This window comes from Mesocricetus auratus, unplaced genomic scaffold (assembly GCF_017639785.1).
Source record: "Mesocricetus auratus isolate SY011 unplaced genomic scaffold, BCM_Maur_2.0 Super-Scaffold_100004, whole genome shotgun sequence".
NCBI classification, from domain to species: Eukaryota; Metazoa; Chordata; class Mammalia; order Rodentia; family Cricetidae; genus Mesocricetus; species Mesocricetus auratus.
The window spans coordinates 36459556-36478825 of NW_024429189.1; the positions used below are offsets into that span (position 1 = coordinate 36459556).

At 37.9% G+C, this 19270-nt stretch overlaps 1 protein-coding gene and 1 long non-coding RNA gene across 5 annotated transcripts in view; one reads left to right on the forward strand and one right to left on the reverse strand.

Moving 5' to 3' along the window:
* The window catches only part of B3galt1 (beta-1,3-galactosyltransferase 1), a 560539-nt gene that overhangs the window by 337780 nt on the left and 203489 nt on the right, over positions 1–19270 (forward strand). The window lies entirely within an intron of this gene.
* LOC121140371 overlaps positions 7706–19270 on the reverse strand; it is a 109280-nt gene continuing 97715 nt past the window's right edge. The window contains exons 4-5 of the long non-coding RNA XR_005877173.1: positions 9279–9340; positions 7706–8106 (exon numbers count right to left, since the gene is read on the reverse strand). This is a non-coding gene — a long non-coding RNA (uncharacterized LOC121140371). The remainder of the gene's footprint in view (positions 8107–9278; positions 9341–19270) is intronic.

Below are 19270 nucleotides of genomic sequence, written 5' to 3' on the forward strand. Positions count from 1 at the left end.
CGGTGAGTTCTCTAAAATACCGTATTCCCTCTAGAATGAGAAACTAACCACCAGATCAGTAACATCTAATGAGTGCGTCCATCTAATTGCCCAGAGAGCAGAGGGAAGGTCCCAGTGGTAAAATTAATCAACAAATTCTACATCAGTAAAGAGAAGCAAGGGAACTGATTAATATACTATAAAACAGTATTTTGTCATATAAATTTGAAACTACAGTTATAAAGAGATTTATATTAATATCTTTTTCAAGTCTAGTTAATTCTGAGAGGGAAAAGTACTATATTCAGGAAGATATACAAACCCCATTTGGTGAAAATAATTGGCTGTACATGTTTTTATATGGAATCTTAACAAAAGTAAGCAGATAAAGAACGATACTCTTTAGCTTTATAATCTAGAATATTAACCAAATTAAAGCCAAACACAGACTAGTGCTTGTTGGGATTCCATAATACATCCCAGAAATCCAGCTGTTACCTAAATGGAAAGACATGCACTGAAGAGCTCAGAAGAAAAATACCTTAAGATATAACCCAATCATTTGGACAAATATGGCTTACTGTTCTCCATTCCTTAGCCACAGAATCACTGACTATATTTAATTACTATTTAAATCCTAAAAGTTAATGAGATATAGCCGGGCGGTGGTGGCACACGCCTTTAATCCCAGCACTCGGGAGGCAGAGGCAGGCAGATCTCTGTGAGTTCGAGGCTGGGCTGGACCGATAGCCTCCAAAACAATACAGAGAAACCCTGTCTCGAAAAACCAAAAAAAAAAAGTTAATGAGATATACACATATAAATTATAGAAACACATGAAAATGAAGCACCATTCCTCCCAAGAAAGCTCATAAAATATAATTTGGGCAGTGAAAACTTATTTTGAGATGAGAACATGAAAATCTGTTTAGAATTCTTTATTAATGGTCGATAAATGGTTTTTCCCGTTTTTCTCTGTGTGGGTACAGATGGAAGTAATATCTTCCAAATCCACTTATCAGCTATACATATGTGTAAATTAGCCTGTGAACATTACAGGTTTTCTTATGTGCCTTATTAAATTCTGCCAAAGCTGTTATTAGAACTGATTTTATACTGTTGAATATTTGAAAAATTGACAATACAAGTCTGTGAGATAACCCCTACAAAATACTTTTAAAAATGTTTGATCAAATGTCAACAAACTAATGAAATGTCCATAAATATAAATATCCAATCTCAGTCACCACAAATACTTTCACTTGCACTATTATTAGACTCAGTTCAGTAACTGCTAGATCACTGGTTCTCAATCTGAGTCACCACCCCCACATAGGGTCACACATCAGATATTTACATTATGATCCATAACAGCAGGAAAAATTACAGTTAGGAAGTAGCAACAAAATAATTGTATGGTTGGGCATCACCACAACATGAGAAACTATTAAAGGGTTACAGCATTAGGAAGGTTGATAGTCACTGTACTACAGTATACCAGGTACTGGGCCAACTATTATGACAGCTTCTCTTCTTGGTGACCCAGAGTATTTCATTGTTAGTCGGTCATTTGGAGATCTAGTGGATGAAGATAATACCACTGTCCCTCTGTCCTCTCCAATGGATATCTACCACATGAATGTGCCTGTAGAATCTTAGGATTTCTGAACTGGAAGAAGAATTCAGAAAACTACTTAATATTTGTCCTCCTGACCCAATCTTTCCCCCATTCATACCATATAGTCCCACCTGGCCCAAGTTCTGGTACAACTTAGTTTCTCTTTAGAGAAATTAATCATTTTTGGATCTTATCCATAGTTCTCAATATTTTCATATTACCACATGGATCCATAAAGATATTAGGGAAAATTAGAAATAAACTGTGGTGATATTTTATTTACAATATAACAAACAAAGCTTGCCTGAAGATCAGAAAAGCAGAGTAGTCAACCACTTAGAAAGTTCTTGCCTCTCCCAAGGTTGGGATGATGCTGTCCTCAGTGTGACTACAGAGTGAATACCACTGTACTCCTGTCTCTACCTTCCTTATATACCTCTCCAGTGTGGAATTAAAGGCGTGCACCACCCCTGCCTAGTTTCTATGGCTAACTAGTGTGGCTTCTGGGATTAAAGGTGTGCACCATCACTAACTGACCTGTATAGCTGACTAGTGTGGTTAGCTTTGCACTCTGATCTTCAGGCAAGCTTTCTTAGATCATGAACAAAATATCACTCCAATACACAAAGTAACCACAAAAAAGTAAATATAAAATTTGTTGTTGAAAAATTTCAATATGACTTTTTCCAGTGTAGAATTAAACTTTGTAGACTTGACTTTTTTCTAGCAAACTGTTAACTCTTTCAATCCCCTTCTCTATGAATTTCAGTTAAAACTCTAAGGAAACTAATTTGAAGCCACTATGCTATTAAGGAAGAAGAATTGTACTTCAGTGTCTTGTGCTTCAAGCATGTAATTGGAAAGAAAAAGGCATCAAAAACAAGAATAATGACAAGGCAGTCAGGCATTGAACTGGCGTATTTGAAAATTGTGACTTATCCTGGATTAGCCATCCAAAGCTTATTGTCTGTGCAGCAAAGGGAAAACTGATTACGGTGTATAATCTGTACCAAATTTGACCGAGTTCACTTAATAAATACTCTATTTTGGCAACTCCCTAATAGATGTACTATCTAAATTTTGGAAAGGAACAATGTGGTGGTATAAATGAGGGATGTATCCCCATTGACTGATGTATTTGAACATTTGATGCCTATTTAGTGGTGTTATTTTGGGGACAAGATGCCTTGCTGAAGGAAGTACATCCTGTGGAGGTGGAGTTTGAAAGTTCATACTTCTGGTTCACTGTCTCTGCTGCCTGCTGATATTTTCCTCCCATCATTATGTTCTTTCCTTTTGGATCTATAAGTTAAAATAAAGCTTTCTTTTTGGATGTTGCCTTCGGTCATGCAAGAAACAAAAAGGAGTGCACCAACCACTTCTTCAGTACCTTAAATCCCAGTGCTCAGAAAAATCTCAAGAACATCTGTTTGTTATGAACATGGTTACATGTGAAAGGTGCCACTGAGGAAGAAAAAAACAGGGAGAGACCACTCAGAAAGAACGTGACAAAGGAGAGAAATGGTGTTCCAAATGGATGGAGGATAGCACTATCTTTTGAGATAGGCAAAATTGAGAAATAATAATGTAACCAGTGTAGAACCAGAGAAGGCATATTGACTTTGTACCTGTCCTTTGAAATACCTGTAGGATATTGAAATGGAGGCATGTGGTGAGTAGTTTAGTTTGATTTTTTTGAATTGCAAAATAGATATTTGAGCAGGAGAATGAGATCTGAAGGCCTGTCAGCTATTGGTCACTGAATCCTCAAGACAGGCCTAGATCAAGAGAGGAGATTATACAGTATGAAGAAAGGAGAGTTACAGAGAAATCTTATGCTCCGTTAGTGTCTAAAGGTGGAGGTGGTAAGGGAATGCTGTATGATAACCTCAAAGTGGATAACATCAGTTCTGAAGATATATGTGAGCATGTCTATGAAGCACGAAGAAAGAAAGGATCACCTAAGTGAGGTATTCAAATATCTATTCTCAGTATTTTAAAGCCACAAACTGTATACAAAATTGTATAGGTTAAATTTACAGTCATATGCAAATGATTATTTAGTAAATTTAGATAAATACCTGATAAATCATTTACCAGAAGTTACAAAGAATGAACAGGAATATGTTAAAGGATTTTTTTTATTCCTTGTGGATCACTTAGAGTTAGTGCATTCATCTATCAATAACCACAGATTTAACTCAATATTAAATTGTAACATTAAACCATATGCTATGTTAGTTACTTTTTCTCATCACTCCAACAGACATCCCTAAAATAGGGCTGAGGAAATGGTTCAACAGTCATTTCCTCTGAATGGTGGTTCACAACCATCTTTTAACTCCAGTGCCAGGATATCTGATGTTCTCTTCTGACCTCCACAGGCACAAGGTACATTCATGGTGTGCAAATGTACATGCATGCAAAACATTAATACATGCAAAAGAAAATAAAAAAACTGCCAGAGGCAGCATACAGGAGAGGGAGTATATTTTGACTCATACCATGGATGGTTCAGCTCATGGTAGGGTAGGTATATCAGTCTGTGGCACTGCAACCTCCAAATGCCGTTATTTCTGTCTTAGCCCATGTTGAATCAGAGTGTCATGGACAGAACCAGAAGCACATTATCAGCTTCAGAGCCTGTATCCAGTAACCAACTTTGTATATCATCGCTTTCAAGATCTATAACTTGTGACCCATTTCTTTTCACTTAAAAAAACAGTACCATATTGTATGTAATGCGCTGTAGTCATATTATCTCCAACTAAAAACTCTTTTACTAGGTCACACTGTATTCAAAGTCTTATCATTTCTTTTCTACACTTGTATATTTTTTCAAAGGTTTATTTGTCTTATTTTATGTGTGTATATTGCAAGCATGTATGATTGTTCACAACATATGTGCTTAGTGCCCATGGAAGTCAGAAGAGGGTGCAGTTACAGATGGTTGTACACCATCATTTTGTGCTGGGAATTGAACCCAAATCCTCTGCAATAACAAATGTTCAATGAACCATTTCTCTAGGCTCTATTTGTTACTCTTATTCTTTTCAGTTTTACTTTTTTACTAGACCCAGACTTTCAGACTTAAAAGTAGACACTCTTCATGGGTCTTCAAAGTACATTACTTGGCAATCTGTTCCTAGCAGTTTTCTTTGGTTTCCTATATCCTCTTGAACAAAAGATGAGCATATTCTGCAACCTCCTTCCTTTTTTCTTTTCTTCTTGATGCATTTTATTCAGAGAAATGTGTTCACATTTGTTTTGCAGAATATGTGGAGTATCAAGACACTGCATCTTCAGTGTTTTGGTCTTGGGCTTTTAACCTCTTTATCTAAGGGTTTTCTGACAACATATTAGCTGACATCTTCTTTAGAAAGATTGAAAAGTGTGCAGTTTCAGCGAGCTCTTTGGGATCCCAACCACTGAAGCACAGTAGTATCTGTCAGCATCTTTCCCTATTTACAACTAAATTAAGAACACTCAGAATGGCATCCTCACACAGACTTGCTCTTTCTGGCTCCAGCTCTCCTTGGTCTGTAACAAGAATGACCCTTACTCAACAACAGGAACACTCTTGCCATGGATCAAGACAACTTGCTTCATGGGAAGACCTGGTTTGTTGTTCTCACTACAGATTCATACAGCATAGTTCTTCCCCTCTTCATCCAGAGCATCAGCACCAACTTCTGTGATCATGCACTCCTTATAGAAAGCACAAATTTTGCTTTCATTGCCCTCTGCAATGAGTTTATCACAGCTGGTGACTGAGAAGGAGATGCTCACTTTCATGTCGATGCAGCTAAGCACCCTCAAGCTTCCAAGGAGGTAAGAAATGCTGCCATGTATCTTAAAAGTTCTACATAGAGTGAAACCAGTGAATTCTGGTAAAAAAAATCATCCCAGACTGAAGAAATTGATGATTTAAGATGGGAACATTTAATTGTAGCAGTGGAGAATTTACATCTAGAGATTGTCCATGAATGAATAGCCTCATTATAGTAGCAAAAGCATAGGACTGTTTGAGAAATGGGAACAAATTAGATACAGATATAACCAACATTACTTTCAGAGACTTCACTGTGTGAGCTGAAGTCAGTATTTATGCCATGGGAATTGCAAAATGGCACAAATCAGAGGCTCAATTTTTGTAAAATTGACCAAATGTAGGGACACGTTGACACATTTGAATTTTAGGAGACAGAACATTTTTGCCTAGTGTTATCTATTCCTGTCTATGAAAGACGAAGTAGTGGCAGGGCAGTGTAGGTGATTGGAGCAGATGAGTGACATCTATATGGTTGTTGACATTGATGTTGTATAGCACCACACATCCAGAAGAAGTTTGAAATACATGATTCCAGCCATTTTAGCTCACTTGAAAATATATCATTTTATCATAAAACAGAATGGTAAGAAACAGCAAACTCAGAGCTGAAGAGATGGCTCAGAACGTAAGAGGACTGCTTGCTCTTCCACAAGGATCTAGTCTCAGGTCCCAGCACACATGGTGACTCATAATCACCTGTATCTCCAGCTCCAGAGGCTCCAACACCTTCTGGACTCTACAGGCATTGCATGAATGCACTACATAGACATTGCATGAATGCAATACGTAGGCATTCATGCAGGCAAAATAGGCATACATGTAAAATAAAATAAATCTAAATAGGCGACCAACAAATTATATTTCACTTTTTAAACTGTTTCTAAAATTTCAGCATAAAAGTATAAAATCATTCATAATTTCCTTTTGTGCTTATTACTACTTCCCAATTATTCATTAACTTCTGTTCAAAAAGCCTATAGTTCTATGATTTAAAACTGTACTGCAATTTTAAAAAACAAAGGAAAACACAAAAGCACATAAGTATTTCAAAAGTTAAAATCATGAAACTTGTGTAAAAGCTTTAGTTAGAAAAAACTGGGCCAGTTTTATGTACTTTTTAAATTTGTAATTTCTCATTTTATTTAGAAAATTAATTGCTGGTCTTTGCCAGCAGCTATTCTGTTCTGTTTCTTTGGCTCCAAGTGTCAATGTGAGTACTACTGGGTAGTTCAATATGTATAATTAGACAGAAGCCCTGGGCAAGTAAACAATCAGAGGAAGCCTCAGTGCTGAGTTCTTAGTAGATGAAAGTATTGAAATTTTATCAAAATCAAACATCAGAGAAATTTTAACACTTTACAGTATACAAATTAGTCATTTTATTCTACCTTTTATAGAATATTAATTTTGCTCAGTAGTTCTTCAACAGCATATAAAACATTGATTCCTTGTGTCTGTGCACACAAATTATTCAGAGCAGGTGAAAATAATGTGAAGCAGCACCCCATTCTCTCTTGCTCCATGGTAAAGGCAAAGAAACTTTTATAAAGAGACCATTTCAACCACTCCATATGTATAGTACATCATTTGTCCAATGCTTGCTGGTGTAGGGTTCTTTGGAGTCTCACCGAGGCTGTTCTAGTCCCTGCCATATCAGATATTACTGAGTTTCAGGGCATTTCAGAAGGAGAAAAACCTGTCTGCTCCTGCTAGCGAACAAGAATCAGTAGTGATAGTTAAACCAATATTTGGTGTGACTGCTCCCTGAATACAATATTTACCCCAGTCTCAGAAGCTTTTAACCTAAATCTGGTCTGATCTCTTTAGCAAGCTTTCTGTAAGGCCACCAACCAGCTCCCAAATGATGACACAGAGACTTATTATTAGTTTTGAATGATCAGCCTTAGCTTAGGTTCTTTCTCGCTAACTCTTACAATTTAACCCATTTCTCTTCATCTACATTTCACCTTGGTTTTTTTTTTTACCTTTCCTTCAGTGTATCTTATTTTCACTGATTCTCATGCCTGACTGGCAGCTGCCTGGCTTCTGGTCCTGGACATGTCCTTGTCTTCCTTTCTTGTTTTCTCCTCCTTGTTCTTTCTGGAGCCTAGATTTCTCCTCCTACTTAGTCTCTCTGCCTGCCAGTCCCACCTATCCCTCCCCTGCCTAGCTATTGGCCATTCAGCTTTTTATTAGACAAGTCAGTTGCCTTAGGCAGGCAAGGTGAAGCAAATGCAACACATCTTTACATTATTAAATAAATGTAGCACAAACAAACATAGTTAAAGTAATATTCTGCAGCATAAGCAAATGTAGCATATCTTTGTCCAGTTAAAATAATACTCTGCAACAGATCTCCACCAAATTATTTCCTGCAGAGATCCTATGGCATGCAATTGTCATCCATCACTGGTCCAACTTCAATGTGTGTCTACTTGTAACTAAGCAGATTTTGGAAGTGTAGTGGAAGTGCCTGGCAGGGAAATGATATGTCTCTGAATCTTCTGGATGCAGAGTTTACCACTTAAGTATTTAGAGTGCTCCCTTATTACAGGTTTTCCTTGGGAGTCATTACAGAAAGGTGTCTATATTTATACATTTACCCTTACTTACCTATATATCTTCCTGTTTATGGAAATGGGAAGGGTGATAGATACCTGGCCCATGTTTGAAGAGCCTGTAAGTAGCAGGATACAAGAGAGAAGAACTTCAGTGACCTTCCATTCTATAGAGGGAACAAGCTTACAGTTCTCTAATGCAGAGGTGTCTAGGGAAAGCATTCTGTTGCTGTGATTAGTCTTTTCAGGTCTCAGGAGCCTGGACACTTTCCATATCCTAACTGCTTGCATATTATTTCTAGAATAATTCATGAGGAGATGGTAATATCTGTGAAGAATCTATCAAAATATAAATGGAGAGTTGAGGGCGCTGGCCTTCCTTTCATTCTGGTTGTGAGTCCCACTGTGTTCATAAAATGTCAATTATCCCCTTGTGAGATTGTCTGCTAAGTAACCAGATTAATGATTAAGATTCACTGACACCAACAAAATTTTCTTTAGTTACAGATCACGTGTGTTTCATATAATACACCAAGGCTCCTGCCTGACTTACTTAGCCTATAAGTACATTGCATTGTAAGATAAATGTTTTAGAAAGGCTAAAAATGTGAAAATATGTGTGGCTGAAACATTAAAAAGGAAACAAGGGAGAATTTTCTAGACTGCCTCATCAGATTTGTACATCTGATAAATAGCCTCTGAAGAATTATTCCTGATAGCTTGTCATTGCTAATACAGTTTATAGTCTTAGACATGTGTTTGATCAAGTGGAATGAAAATGAACAAAGATATTCTGTATTCTATAGTTTCTGTTTTCTTCATAGTTCAATGAAACGTAAATTCACCATGAGGATGGACAGTTGTCATCATCACTCACACTATATAAAAAAAGTTAATTTAATAGGTGGGGAATATTTTTTGCATCTGGAAAGCAATATTGTCACCCTCTTATCCTTCAATTACAATGTGTGAAATCTTGTTAGAATTTTATTGAAGATATTTTTATAGCTCTTTGTATTTCATTAACTCCCAAAGCAATTCCTATAATATACTATGGCTAGGGCTGAACTCTATTGAAAAGCCCATTCACCAGAAACATTAGCACATGCCCAAGGAAGACCAATTTGTATAGACTAATTGCACCATTTCGGTGACTCTAAACTGTGTCTCCAGAGTAAGGCTTCCTAGTCTCACTCCTGCTGACACTTGGGAAAAGTGTCTATATTTATGAGACCTGCCTAGTGTAGTACTTTCACATACTCCTTACCTCTGTACACCAGAAACAACTCACCTCAAAAATGTGTCCATCAGAAATGTCTTCAAGCTCGGCCTGAGCACATCTCTGCAATCCAGCTGCTCATGAGGCAGAATAAAACAATTAAAAAGTTAAGACCTGCATAAACTACAGAACAAATCCTATCCATCCTGGGTACCTTAGTGAAACCATATCTTAAAATAAAGGTAAAATCAGGGCAAGTTATGCCCCTTAATGATGTAGTGCTTGCCTACCATGCAATCCCTAGTAATCCCAAACCAACCCTAATTAAGCGTCTTTGTCAAGATGGGAAAAGGCCCTGGGAGAATCCATCTCACCTGCGAAATAATGGACATCAAATAAGATGAGAATGGGATAGATAAAAAAGTCCCCAGATTCAGAATGATAGGAGCTTTCAAGATTTATGCTCCAGTGTTACAGCATGAAACTGTGCTCTGAGTCAAGTTTGTGTCAGATCTGAGTTTAAAGGCAGGGGTTATGGTATCTACTTTTCCCATCATGGTTTTTTCTGTAAGGGAAATGTTAAGTCTACAGCATGAGGAGTAAAATAAGTCAGACACAGAAAGGTAAGTAAAACAGGTTTTTTCCCATGGAGGTGAGCTAGAGTAAGACACACAAAACACAAAAGGAAAGCAGCAGAGTGGTATTGAGTGACTATTCTTGGGTAGATGTTAGCCAGCATCTATGTACTCCAGATGAGGTACTGATAACAAACCAAAAAAGGACTCTGTTTAAGTCTATATTAAAGAAGTGTAACACCAGTTCTAATTGGTCTTAGTAATAGAAACCCAGAGTCAGATATTAGGGGGTAAAAACTCAAAGACCCGAGAAACAGAGCAGCCAGCCACTAGAGTTCTTTCCTCTGTGAAATCCTCAGACCAAAAGGAGACAGAGCTCTTATCTCCTCCTGCCTTAAATTCCTCTCCCCACCCAGCCATATCACTTCTTGTCTGTCTGTACAGACCTCCAGACGTCTATGGTTAACTAATGGCTGTCTCCACCATCTTATCTTCAGGCAAGCTTTCTTTGTTAAGAGTACAAACAAGATAGTACCACAAAGAAGCCTTGGTTTTATTGAGAGGCACTTCCAGATATATAAGCAAGGGATTATCTAAAGGAACATGAAGGACTCAAAGGCAGCTTTGTCTCTCTCTCTCTCTCTCTCTCTCTCTCTCTCTCTCTCTCTCTCTCTCTCTCTCTCTCTCTCTCTCTCTCTCTCTCACACACACACACACACACACACACACAAAGGAAAAAAATACCACCACCGCCTGGCATGGGAAATTATTTGTGAAAGCTATAGCCCTTTGCCATCTGAACAACTTGCAGAGAGCTGAGCAATCAGAAAGTCTCTTCTCCCCCATAAAGTATTAGGACTACTCATAACAGCTAAAAGAGGGCCCTTGTGAATCTTCTAATCTTCAGGAGCTTCCTGAGATTCCCATGCCTCACTCATTTCCTTTGCCTTGTTTCATTTGCTTTCTGAGACTTGTAAGCCCCTTTCTCCCTCCAGAGAGAATGTTTCAATTTAGAGAAAATGAATATAAAGCACCTGCCCTCCAACTCCAGATTATTTTGTGTGTGTGTGTGTGTGTGTGTGTGTCTGCCTGTGTGTGTGTGTTTGTCTGTCTCTCTGTCTGTCTGTCTGTCTTTCATTTTACCCTCCATCTCTGTCCCACTGAAACCTGTTTCTTCCCAACAGGTTTTTTTCCCCAACAGGTCATCCTACCACCACTTTGATATATTTCGTGTATGTGACCCAATGAATGATTTTACTTAGAGCTGTTGGCAAGAGAATGAGTGGAAGATTATTTACTGGAACAAAGGCAACTTATCAGTGGCTACAGTAATGAAGAAAGTTATTAATAAAAAGAGTAGCAATAATATATAGAAAATAATACAATTCCTAAAACATGTAGATTCTCAAAACTTTGATTTTTAAGACCCACAGAAAGTTACACTTCTTACCTCAACACTCTCAGCTGTCAGTTTATAATATTTTCCGATTATCTTCCTTAGCCTAAGATTCACTCTAGGCCATTTTAATAGAGCAGAGGTTTTCATCCTTCATAATGCTGTGACCCTTTATTACAGTTCTTCATGTTGCGGTGACCCCACAACCATAAAATTATTTCATTGATATTTCAGAATTATAATCTTGCTACTATTGTGAATCGTAATGTGAGGGATATCTGATGTGTGACCCCCTATGTGGTCATGACCCGCATGTTGAGAACCACCGATATAGATATTTCTAAAAGAAGTAGCTGCCCAACTATATTCTCAAATATTACAGTGATGAAGTAAGAGATTCGCACTAGAGGAAACGTTGTATATTGGATAGCACCCAATTGGATAACATCTCAGAACAGATGTGGTGAGTTTGACACATGATTGTTCCTTAAGATCACCAGTGGAACTTTAAAGCTTTGAATAAGGAACTGAGGCTATTTACTAAGTTAATACTGTCCATTAACATGTAATATTTTCTTGCCGGGCGGTGGTGGCACACACCTTTAATCCCAGCACTCCGGAGGCAGAGGCAGGCGGATCTCTGTGTGTTCGAGGCCAGGTTGGACCGATAGCCTCCAAAACAATACAGAGAAACCCTGTCTCATAAAAACCAAAAAAAATGTAATATTTTCTTTATTATATCATTTCATTTGTGTAGTCTTAAGTGTTCTAAGGTGGTGCTTTCTGAGGGGTGTGATAGATTTATGATAATGTTGGCTTTGTTGACAAGTTACATTGGAAACAACCATGTTATTTTATTAAATATTTTAGAAATCTTATTATTCCCCTTTGTGAAAATTGCCATTCCCCCTTTGATGGGAATTTTCACAAGGACACACAACTGCCCTTGAAGAGCTGAGTCAAATTAGCCCTTTGAACCATAGAACCAACTGCCCATTGGCAAAATTGAAGGACCCAATTTACAAAAAAATTAGAATAATTGTACATTTTTAAATAAAAAAGAATAGGGAAAGTAATACACCAATACTATTAAATTCTTCCATGAAATAAGATTTGCATTGCAAAATACTTTGAGTTTGCACAGTCAAGTCTAGCCCTGGAAATTCATAGCCTCTCAGAAAAGTGTTCACTTTATTTCTACTTGACTCCACAGCACACTCTGGAGATCTGTGACAAGAACAAGCCTCCTGGTTTTAAGAGAGGCAGCAATACTGTAATTAAATGCTAGACTCCAGGTGTGAAATCAATTCTACTGTATACTTGTGCAAAAGGCCAAGTTCTTGGTGCCTAACTCTCTTCATCTATATAATAGGAGAATGATAATCCCTTGGCCTATGCACATAGTAACTTCTGTATCAAGATTCATAAATAAAAAATTATTGTAGTGTATAGAAAATTGAATTTACAAATTCATAAATGATTGTAAATTGCTAAAGGACCCTATTTTATGAATATGGAAAACAGAATCAGATTACCTAAATTAAATAATTGCTTAACTATTTTACTTGCAAATCTGTTATTTTCATTTAGCTAATTCTTCAGCTTTTGTGGAAGGGCTATAAGACACCAATATATTTTCCTGGGAATGTAGCAAGACAATTGTTTATATGTGAGTGCTAGGATGAAACAGCACATTCTCCAGAAAACAAAATGTACTAGGAACTAGAAGACATGTAAAGATAAGGAACCTGAATGCTTGATAGAATGGGATGCCATAGGAAGGCGTGGGAGAACATCATGGGGTTCTAAGCAAAGAATCCCTTCATACTGGCAGACCTGGGAGAAGGTGCTATGGATAAGGCAATGGCAGAGGGTAAGAGGCTGACAAGGAAAAGGAATGGGTAAACAAATTTCTAACTGTTCCTAATGAGCCTTAAAAGGTAGATTAAGTCATTGACCTTGTTTATTGGGAATATAAAAACAAATGAGAGGCAAAAGATGTTCTCTCCTTTCAGATAAGATCAAGGCAGCTCTTACTAATAGACTCTGACTTTTGAAAGAGTAATCTTGGCTAATAAGTTGAAATCCCCTCATTCTGTGCCTTTATGTCCAATAAATCTGGCACTGAGAGAACACACAGGAGCAAGCAAGCTCTGTATGTTAGGCATTGCCATTTGTGAATAGCTATTAAATAAATACTTATAAAAATAACACCAGCATTTTTACACCAAATTCCCAATGAGTAGTCATGAGCTATAAAAATTATCCACTTCAGAATTACCTAGATATGTAGAATTCAAAATATAAATATTGTTGTCTAAAAAAAAGTTTGTGAATGAACTATTTGTAACTATCACTGAATAACCATAAAATGCCCCAGTATACTGCTAAAAATGATAAAAAGTAATTATTAATCATTACAACATCAACTATGCAGAATTAATTCTAATGGATAAGTGTAAGTTAGATATTAACTAGTTCTGAGTTAAACTTTCCTATTTTTCCCTTTGAAGTTATTGTTTTCAATAAACAGCTTCACTAAGAGTAGTAAGTAGTCTAAGGATTAAATGAGGGACTAGTTACCAGGATTTAAAAAATGGGTACCTCTAATATTGGGGTTAAGGAGCAGGGAAATTTGCATCCATATATGGGACTCCAAGAGTATTAAGCAAGTAGTTTTGCTGGTTATTCAGATAGTACCTGCCGACAATTTGTCCAAAAGCCCACTAGAGTTTAAAAGCAAGAATTTATCTGAGTTTATGAGTGGGAAGTTAATGAGATGAAGGCACAGTCTCTGCCACTATTTCCTAGTTCATCACAAATACACATCTTTCATTTTCCTGAGGGAATGATGTTCCAATGTATTTTCTGCAGTCAAAAGAATAACACTTACAAATGCATTAGCAACACAAGATGGCCAGTTAGTGGGCACATGGCCATGTTTGGACTAAAATGTCTTGATACAGTCTGTTGAGAAGGTTTTAACAAATAACAAATATTTTATTAGCCAAATAGTCCATCAGGAGTTTATCTCTTCAGTGCTGTAGAGAGCCAGGTTGACTAGAATGACTCTACAGTAGTCTGCAGTGAACATATGTAAATGACATCCTAGAAAATGTATTATAGATATACTGGATATAACAATAAATACATTAGGACAAGGAGATGAAGAACTGAAGAAGAGAACTACAATTCTTCTCACTTTTATAAATTCTGATTTTTAAAAAGAATTAGGATCTTTACCTATTTTGACATCCTGGAGAGTGTGACAGGTACAGATTACATATAAAATATTTGCCAAATTATTTTATAAAGCCTTGCCTCTAATCTAGAAGGCAAAGATGCTCTACACGACTTCCTGAAATTGCATTTGACTAGGTTTCAAGATAAGCAGCTGCCATGGGACCTGATGCTGAAAGTGTGTTTTCAAGCATTACAGACAGAAAAGCTGCCTCAAGCGTCTTGTCCACGACTATTGTCTGGACCTGCCAAAAGAACCATGTGCCACTCAATGTCCTGGCTCTTGTGCAATGCAGGCACCAAGGTCTTCTTGCTTCTGGCATGTTTCACTGTCTTCCACTTTTTACGGTAATGTGAACTAAAATGGTTTCTGCTTGGAAACATTAAAGTCAAATCAAGAAATGAAGCTGATTCCCAGTTCACCACAGCATAAGGAAATGAATGGTTTGAGAACAGTTTTATGTTACTTTGGCTCATTGTCGTATTCTAAGTCCTATTTTTATAGCAGATAGTTTATGAGATATCTTTATTCTCCTCAAAGAAATGCAGGGATAAATCAGCTGCACTGACTATTTCAATGAAGTGAATATAATGCCCTATATGTGATAGAAAAGAGCTGTCTAGAGATGAACTACACTGAAGGTATAATGAAGTCATCAGATATGAAACTATGCTCAAGAAAGTCCAGGTAGTGTCATGACAGTTCATCAGGCCCAAATACACAGACTGATTCTATCAAATTCCATCAATGCTATCATTGTCTGTGATGTTACTTTCAAAAGCAGTGAACAACTCCTTGTTTTATATATGTGAGATATATATATATTTTATAGCTTTCATCTATTAATATATTATATATATATATCCCTTAATATAGGAGATATAGATCTTTCCCTGAACAAAATGTCTCTCACCTTTCACACAACAGCTCTGTCCTTGAGGAATAGAGAATTTGTTAAAGCCATGCCACATATTTCTATGTTAAAACATTTTTGCAAGTAATATAATTATTACTAGGTTAGTCACCTTCAGGAATCAGCATGGATTGTAGTATTTGTGTTGCAGTGTATCTGCAATCTCAGTAGCAACCACTATTTTTATGGCAATTAAGCCATGTCCATAGATTCTGGGAGTACTCCCCAAGTCAGGAAAACTGGAGACATTTTTTTTGATTTTTTTAAAATTATGTATTTTTAAGTTTAAATTTAGATTAGAAACAAGGTTGCTTCACAAGTCAGTTCCAGGTCCCTCTCCCTTTCCCTCCCCTCCTCCCGTGCCCTCCCCCCAAGCCCCCAATACCCCCTCTTTTCCCTAGGGAGGGTGAGGCCCTCCATGGGGGTGTCCACAGTCTGTCATTTCATCCAGGGCAGGGCCCAGACCCTCCCCCCAAGAGTTCAGGGTGAGAGTGCATCTCTCATTGTTGGATGGGAGTCCAAAGTCCATGTGTATACTCGAGATGAATACTGATCTACTGCCCAAGGCTCAATAGATTACCTAGGCCTCCTCACAGACACCCCCATTCAGGGGATCTTGATCAGTCCCATGCTGGATTACCAGGCATCAGCTTGGGATTCAAGAGTTAACCTTTGTGAGGACAGCTGTTTCTGGGGGTTAAACCAGCCCAGTCTTAATCCCTTTGGTCATCAGTCCTCCCTCTCTGTTACTGGCTTTCTTGATTTCAGCTCAGTACTTGGCCTTGGGAGTCTGCCTCTTCTTCCATCAGCCGCTGAAAGAAGGTTCTGTTTCCCAGATTCTCTACCCATGGGAGTGTAGGCTGGCACTCCCCAGATCTATGTCTAAAATCCATATATGAGACAGTACATGCCATGTTTCTCTTTTTGTGACTGCATTACCTCACTCAGGATGGTTTCTTCTAGTGTCATCCATTTGCCTGCGAATCTCAGGATTCCATTGGTTTTTTCTGCTGAATAGTACTCCATTGTGTAAATGTACCACATTTTCTCTATCCACTCTTCGGTTGAGGGGCATCTAGGTTGCTTTCAAGTTCTGGCTATTACAAATAATGCTGCTATGAACATAGTGGAACAGACATCTTTGTTGTATGAATGGGCATCTTTTGGATATATGCCTAAGAGTGGAGTTGCTGGGTCTTGTGGTAGGTTTATTCCCATTTTTCAGAGGAATCTCCATACTCATTTCCAAAGTGGCTGAACCAGTTGGCACTCCCACCAGCAATGGAGGAGTGTCCGCCTTCCATCACATCCTCTCCAGCATAAATTGTCATTGGTGTTTTTGATTTTAGCCATTCTGACAGGAGTGAGATGGTATCTGAGAGTTGTTTTGATTTGCATTTCCCGGATGGCTAAGGATGTTGAGCACTTTCTCAAGTGCCTCTCAGGCATTTTAGACTCCTCTATTGAAAACTCTCTATTTAGTTCTGCAGCCCCCTTTTTAATAGGGTCCTTTGGTGTTTTGGAGACTTGCTTCTTGAGTTCTTTGTAAATTTTGGAGATCAACCCTCTGTCAGATGTGGGATTAGTGAATATTTTTTCCCATTCTGTGGGCTGCCTTTTTGTCTTGCTGACTGTGTCCTTTGCTTTACAGAAGCTTCTCAGTTTCAGTAGGTCCCATTTATTAATTGTTGATCTCACTGTCTGTGCTACTGATGTTATGTTCAGGAAGCTGTCTCCTGTACCAATTCGTTCAAGGGTACCACCCACTTTCTCTTCTAAGAGGTTCAGTGTGGCTGGATTTATGTTGAGGTATTTGATCCATTTGGACTTAAGTTTTGTGCATGGCGATAAACATGGATCGATCTGCATTCTTCTACATGCCAGTCTCCAATTATGCCAGCACCATTTGTTGAAGATGCTTTCTTTATTCCATTGTATATTTTTAGCTTCTTTGTCAAAGATCAGATGTTCGTACGTGTGTGGGTTAATACCCAGATTTTCAATTCGATTCCATTGGTCTACCTGTCTATTTTTGTGCCAATACCAAGCTGTTTTCAGGACTATAGCTCTATAATAGAGCTTGAGGTCGGGGATGGTGATGCCTCCGGACGTTGCCTTGTTGAACAGGGTTGTTTTGGCTATCCTGGGTCTTTTGTTTTTCCATACAAAATTGATTATTGTTCTTTCAAGGTCTGTGAAGAACTGTGCTGGGATTTTAATGGGGATTGCATTGAATCTGTAGATTGCTTTTGGCAGGATTGCCATTTTTACTACATTGATCCTACCTATCCAAGAGCATGGGAGATCTTTCCATTTTCTGAGGGCTTCTTTAATTTCTTTCTTTAAAGATTCAAAGTTCTTACGATACAGGTCTTTCACTTGTTTGGTTAGCGTTACCCCAAGGTATTTTATGTTGTTCGTGGCAATTGTAAAGGGTGATGTTTCTCTGATTTCTCTTTCAGCCCTTTTATCATCTGTATATAGCAGGGCTACTGATTTTCTTGAGTTGATCTTGTAGCCTGCCACTTTGCTGAAGGTGTTAATCAGCTGTAAGAGTTCCCTGGTAGAGTTCTTTGGGTCATTGATGTAAACTATCATATCGTCTGCAAACAGTGAAAGTTTGACCTCTTCCTTCCCAATTTGTATCCCCTTGATCCCCCTTTGTTGTCGTATGGCAATAGCTAGAACTTCAAGTACCATGTTGAAAAGGTATGGAGAGAGTGGACAGCCTTGTTTTGTTCCTGATTTTAGAGGAATTGCGTTGAGTTTCTGTCCATTTAGTTTGATGTTGGCTGTTGGTTTACTGTATATAGCTTTTATTATGTTTAAGTATGTGCCTGTTATCCCAGATCTCTCCAAGACCTTTATCATGAAGGGGTGTTGGATTTTGTCAAAGGCTTTTTCAGCATCTAGTGAGATGATCATGTGGTTTTTGTTTTTCAGCTTGTTTATATGGTGGATTACGTTGATGGATTTTCGTATGTTGAACCATCCCTGCATCCCTGGGATGAAACCTCTTGATCGTGGTGAATGATTGTTTTGATGTGTTCTTGGATCTGATTTGCCAGTATTTTATTGAGTATTTTTGCATCAATGTTCATGAGCGATATTGGTCTGAAGTTCTCTTTCTTAGTTGTATCTTTGTGTGGCTTGGGGATCAAGGTTATTGAAGCCTCATAGAAAGAGTTTGGCAAAAACCCTTCTGCTTCTATTGTGTGGAACACTTTGAGAAGAATTGGTATAAGCTGTTCTTTGAATTTCTGGTAGAATTCTGCACTGAGGCCATGTGGACCTGGGATTTTTTTGGTTGGGAGACTTTTGATGACAGCTTCTATTTCCATAGGTGTTATAGGTCTATTTAAATTGCTTATCTGTTCTTGATTTACATTTGGCAATTGATAGCTGTCCAGGAAGTCATCCATTTCCTTTAAATTTTCGAATTCTGTGGAGTACAGGTTTTCAAAGTATGACCTAATGATTCTCTGGATTTCCTCAAAGTCTGTTGTTATGTCCCCCTTTTCATTATTAATTTTGTTAATTTGCGTGTTCACTCTCTGCTGTTTGGTAAGTTTGGGCAAAGGTTTGTCTATCTTGTTGATTTTCTCAAAGAACCAACTCTTCGTTGCGTTGATTCTTTGTATTGTTTTCCTGGTTTGTACTTTATTGATTTCAGCCCTCAATTTGATTATTTCCTGGCATCTACTCCTCCTGGGGGAGTGTGCTTCTTTGTGTTCTAGCGCTTTCAGCTGTGATGTTAATTCTCTGGTATAACTGTTCTCCTGTTTCTTCATGTGAGCACTTAGCGCTATGAACTTCCCCCGTAGCACTGCTTTCAAAGTGTCCCATAGGTTTGGGTATGTTGTGTCTTCATTCTCATTGAATTCGAGGAAGTCTTTAATTTCTTTTTTTATTTCCTCTTTGACCCAGGGATGGTGCAAT